This window comes from Polyodon spathula, chromosome 3 (genome assembly GCF_017654505.1).
Source record: "Polyodon spathula isolate WHYD16114869_AA chromosome 3, ASM1765450v1, whole genome shotgun sequence".
NCBI lineage: Eukaryota > Metazoa > Chordata > Actinopteri > Acipenseriformes > Polyodontidae > Polyodon > Polyodon spathula.
Genome location: NC_054536.1, coordinates 38,407,351 through 38,413,350, shown reverse-complemented (window position 1 = coordinate 38,413,350; position 6,000 = coordinate 38,407,351). Strand labels below are relative to the sequence as shown.

The 6,000-nt window shown below is 35.9% G+C and overlaps 1 protein-coding gene across 2 annotated transcripts in view; it reads left to right on the top strand.

The window, feature by feature from the left end:
- The first annotated feature begins 1,329 nt into the window (after positions 1-1,329).
- The window catches only part of LOC121313068 (rab effector MyRIP-like), a 187,260-nt gene continuing 182,589 nt past the window's right edge, over positions 1,330-6,000 (top strand). For both annotated transcript variants that reach the window (XM_041245207.1, XM_041245206.1), the window contains exon 1: positions 1,330-1,726. The gene's annotated coding sequence lies outside the window, so the exon portion shown is untranslated. The remainder of the gene's footprint in view (positions 1,727-6,000) is intronic.

Genomic DNA, 6,000 nt, shown 5'->3' with positions numbered 1-6,000 from the left:
TAAAAGGGTTCTATATTGAACACAGTGGTACTCAACTCTGGCCTTCAAGATGTATTCCAGTCCTGATCTTTATTCCAGCCATGTGCTAAATTAGTTAATTGCCTCTTAGCAGCTTCAGTTAACTATATTAGAACCTGCTTGGTGTAAAAACCTGGAAAGGATTAGCTCTCAAGAGCCAAAGTTGAGTACCACTGCATTAGGGGGATCAATAAAGCAGTGTTTACTATTTGGAATGTTTAATTTTAAAAAAAGAGGCACAGAAACTGATTAAAAATTGCAAATCATGCAGAAAAGGCCACTGTAGTTTGTAATGTTAATGTAGTGAAGGGTTGGCATTCTAATTCTTCCCATAGCTGCCTCTTCCTGCCAGTGTTTACAGTATTGATTAAAACCTTACCCTCAAAGTAAGTTAATTACCAAAGTGATTTATTTGAAATGTACATACTTTCAGGGTGCACAAACCAAATGAGGTGGTTCAAAGCCAGTTTATACTGTCCACCTGTAGTTCTTGTAGTAAAGTATTTTATCAAATTTGATTTACTCTGGTTGTTAAACAGTTGGATCAGTATTGGTCATTAAAAAACAAACAAACAAAAAAAAAAAACTTAATTGTAATATATAATTGCTATAGATAATTTGCATTAAAAATGCATTTACTAACTGCAAAAAACGCTAATCAGCTGAAGTAAGCATTTAGTCCCAGAACAACAGTATTGGATGGGCCAAAACCCTTTACATTAGAGAATGAGTAATTCAAGTTTCAGAGTGAAAGGGAATTTCCAGAGTGTAAAGGTAATAACAGCAGTGTGTCCGTTCTTGGCACCATCACTGTTAAGCCACTGTCCGGATGCATCCATATATCCCTGCTCCTTTATTTCCAAATTCAATTTAAATTACTTACTGTTTTACCATGAATGAGAATCCGATGGAATATGCAAATCATGATACATATCAGCAACACAGAGTTGCATCCGTAGGCTACAACTACAGACAAAATGCAAATCACGTTATGCTCTTAACATGATATTTTCTGATAGGCTAATTCTCACACCATCTAATTAGTACAATTACAGTGGACTAGGTTTGACCATAATTCTATTCGCAGTCGTATTGACAATATCAAATATAATTCTTCGTGGCCAGCAACGACTTCCTTTCACAATTTTCACTACACCGAGTAATAGTAATTGTGACATGATAATTTATCAAACGTGAGTCCTCTGGCTGCCGTTGTCTGTGAGGAGAGTTCATTGGGTCTCTCTGCTAACTGATTGGCTGCGCTGCACAGAGGCACAGTTGCTAGCTGCATTCTGAAAATGGAATCACCCAACAAGAGTTCCCTGATTGAGAGAAACAGCCAAGCTCGGTCGCCCTCTTGTTTTATTTGAGTATTACATTACTGTTCAAATAATAAAAGCATTACTAACTATAAGTACAGCAGTACTTGGGTTTGACAGTGCGGAATTAACTGGATGAAAAACAGCGTGGACGGCAGTGTTTCTTAGTCTTGTGCAAATCGCGTGACTGGCTACATTGGCGCTGCATTCGGGTGTTGCTGCATAATTTTGTAAGACTTGCAATTGCTCCGAGAAGTACCGGGGAGTTATTTATAGGGTTATTTTCATTAACTTTGAATAGAATTCCTTGACCTAAGGAAAGGGCGACTGGAGGACTGTACCCGGCTGCACTGGCTCTTTTCCTGCAGACAGTCATCCTGTCAATCTGTGTAAGTTATAAGTCTGTCATGTTTTTATTAGGTGCAGTTTAAAGTAGTGATTGAGCATATAGCGTGGGTGTTCACAGACGATTTCCGTGGGAAACTACAGGTGCATGTGTATCAACAGCGTATTTTGGCATATGCTCTAGCTTGTTAAGCACAACAGTTTTAATCCAATGCAAACAATATAACAGCTACTAGTAGATTGCCTGTCATTTGTTTAGGGGAAGTGTGCATTGAATTTAATTTTCTAGTGGTGATGGTGTAGTTATGTGGCGGTAATTACTTCACCGATCACCTGTGATAAAGTACATGGCAATATATTCAGGACTGCGCATGTAAACTTCATTGACAATTCTCCTAAGGTCACAGATAGTAGGAGTATATGAACTATGAAGACCTCCAGTCTTGATTGTATACGACCTAGCTGTAAATGGTATCTATATCAAACGCGTGTAGTCATATAAACTGTAAAATATATACGACGCATTCCTTTTAAGCAACTATGATCACAGGAGTTAATTTACGTAAAGCCGTGCCAACCCTTTTCTGTCGGCACATAATAATCATTTTGCAGAATCTTGTGTTTATTTTTATCTGGTGTCTACCACAATTGGAATATTCTACAGTGGAACTGGATTGTTAATTTGCATTTCGTACATGTAACAGATGCGTATTCATATGCAACAGTAGTTATGTATACAGCTGTAACAATACATATTACTATAACAGGTTTGTTAAGATTAAGTTGTATTTATATTGCCGTACATACCAAAATAGAAAGAGGTCAAATACCTGAATTCATTTAAATAAGTTTTAATACAAGTCCACCATTAAAGTCTTGTCCAGGAAGGTACAGTATATTTCTGAATTTGTTGTAGTGACCACACATCCTCCACTTGCTGGTTAACGGTCATGCACACCTGCTACCAATTTATTACAAGGATTACCTTGTTTGCAGTATTAAATACAGCCTGTTAGGAAACATAGTTTACATTTTGAATGCCAAAGTCTATGGACCTAATGTAAATTCATAGTATAATAGATGTTGAAGGAAAAATTCATAATTCACTTGCATGTGGATGTAATGTAATACTAAATACATCAGTAGTTAACTTTTGATAAAAAAGCATTTTTTACCTCATGTTTTCAGGTAATGTTTAAACATGTCATTAAAGGAACCAAACAAAACATAACGATATTTGCTTTTAAACTTAAATGTATAATTCGTAACTACGTTATTACATTTTTCCTTTTTTTCCTGTGCACCCCATATTCATCAGGAAGCACACCTTGTCCGATTTGTGTAGATTCCCATCAGGTTTTCAATCTCATGCCACTCCTTCAACCAAAAAGTCATGCTCTAGTTTCTGCATGCAGCAATAGGAGCTTCTTAATGTGAAGTCATTTTTGTAACTAGTAGAAGCAACAGTGAAATTAATAGGGGTTGCAAATGTATTTTTATCTGGTTAACATTACTGGAAATGAGCTGACATTTTCAACATAACATTAAACTGTAAGGCTAAACACATTTCATATAATACATAACAATTCTTTATAGTGTGTGTCTGATTATTGTAATTGTCACAAAGCCATATACCAACAGTTTGTTTTTTCTTAGCACAATAATATTTAGTGTTCAGAATCTAGACATCTCAATCTCACTTATAACAATATGATCCTTCCCTTTTTTTTTATTTCTGCAGTGATTTAGTCCTATTTTTGCACAGTCAAAAGAGACTTTTCTGAAGGTCATTTTCACTTTAGTTGTTGTAGTCGTAGGAGTAAAGTGGTATAGAGAAATACAGTGATTGAAAGGGGGTGGTGTTACCACATTATTAACTTCAGTCTTAAGCTATGCTGTTAGTTTTTGTTTTATCTTGGGGAAAATTCTTATTTAAATTTCTTGATTGGATTAATGCATTAGCTGAATCTGTAATTTCGCCCACTGCTTAATTGAAACTATGTCATTTACGTTGTGACCATGTAATTAAGCATCCTCCTGATGTAAATGTGCTCCTGGTACTTCAACTGCTAATACCCCATAAACCTCTTCAGATGCATTCATATTTTCAGTGTTATGGAAATCTAGTAGTACTCTTTACTTTGACCTGTGAACTAAGATGGATGATTAAGGATCATGTGAGTTTTTGGATTCCAGATGACAAATACCTCTTATTCAGTATATAACTATATTATGCGATTCTCTAAGTTAAGTTAGATTGTGGGCATTGAGGGTTTTCAATTAGTTTTAAAGTATATGGCATTTACAAGGTAGTTGGAGGCACCAATTTCATGAAACGTGGGGTGGGGGTGGGGTGTGTGTGTGTGTGTGCAATACAAAGGAGGGCCTCTGTAGTACATGACTGGCGAAAATGTGTATGGAACTGCAGACTGCACCTTTTAAATGTGTACAGTTATAATATGGGAAATTGCATGCTGCAGCTCCCATACTATGCGTTAGTTAAGTCCTTTATCTGACAGCATGTAATAGACAGAACTTATGATTACATGTTACAGTTTATTTTTCAGTAAAAACAAGTGTAAATTGCAGTGTGTTTGTTCTGCTATTTCTGATATTAAGTACACCACAGGACATTGTCATATGTTTCAGATATTTCATTAACAGTCTGAGAGCTACATTTATTGAAGGGCATTTTTTTTTATTGCAGTCAAGTAAGCTGCAGTACATTTAATTTTGAATTCCATACACACTTGCTAATTACAGTCACAAGTATTTCTATGTGTTCTGCTTTCACCTTCAGGGGCCTGTTTCCCGATAACAGTAGTACATCGGGCTTGTAGATGATTGTTGCGATTCACTGCAGCAGCTTTCGCTCGATCTTCATGTGTGCTTCCCAAAACCCCACGTGAAATTACAACTTACCTAGTGATCTTGAAGTGCATCGTATATTGGTGTCTGATTAGCACTTAAGGGCGTAGGCACATTTTTGATGATAGTGAACGTTTGAAAACAAAGCCAACAGAAAATGTGTTTCAAGATGGGGCCTTTTTATATATATATATATATATAATATATATATATATATAGATAGATATATATATAATATATATATATAATGTTTTTTAAAAAATATATTCAATTTCTTGTCAATGAAGTAGAAGCAAATAAGGCGTAACAGTGTTACAAATCAAACAAATGGGGCAGATATTGCTCAGAAAATGAACACCTCAGACAATGGCAGGATAAAGCCTTGGACCCCTCACCACCTCTTTCTTTTTCAAAGTTCAAGTCAAATCCCAGTGCTCCCATACCCAATGAAGCAGCCCCAGGACTTGTCGTTCCTGATAGTCAATAAAGCATACGTGTACAGTCTACAAAAGTGAATTATATTTACACTCAAATAATAAACCAAACTGATTGGACAAAGTTAGATCCACAATAATTAAAGTTGTATGCTATCAATTGCATGTACTATATTAAAATATAATATATATATATATATATATATTAGTGTAGCGTGTACTGGGTTAGGCAGCAGCAGGGCTGGTAGGTGGTGTAATCACACACAGAGATATAAGCCCAATATTTGTCCCTTGTTTGTGCCCGCCCTCCGCTTGTGTATGGATTGCTTTGCCCTGTGTGATGCGCTTGCCTGCGGTAACTGATGTTTTTAAAGTGCATTAAATACCTTCACAAACATTTCATCATTACCTCAGATCAAGTATAAGTTCAAGAGCTACTGGAGTTGCAATAATTATCGGGAAACACTGCAGTTTCAAAATGTTCATCTTCCAGTGGTCTTACAACGTTAGTTTGGTTTTCAAGTAGCTTTGGGAAAACGTCCCCTGGTCATTTTGAGAAATACATTTTGTTTTCCTTGCAACAGCTGACTTCTGTTTTTCATTATGGTAACGTCTTCAATTACTATGCCTGCTTTGGCTGAAGAGATATTATCAACACATCATCTAACTAGGAAATCTGCTGCTCAATGAAATCATCCTTAAACTCCTGATGGTAACAAATTTTGCTGCTGCTAAAAAAGATGCAACAGCAAAAATAAATCTGTTTGTGGGACTCCACTTTTATAGGCAGTCTGCGATTTGACTGGCAAAAGATAACGTTGCTTATTGGAGTTATAAAAAATATTTTTTTTGAGCTTGTTACAGTAAACTTTTCAGTGCTTTACAGTCCATCATCTTTTTTTCATGTTAAGTTTTCAAGGCATTTTTTTGCTATCACGACAAAATAAATGTTTTTTGTTTGGATGCATATGCATAGCTATTATGTACTGTATATCGCCTTAATGCAATAAGAATGG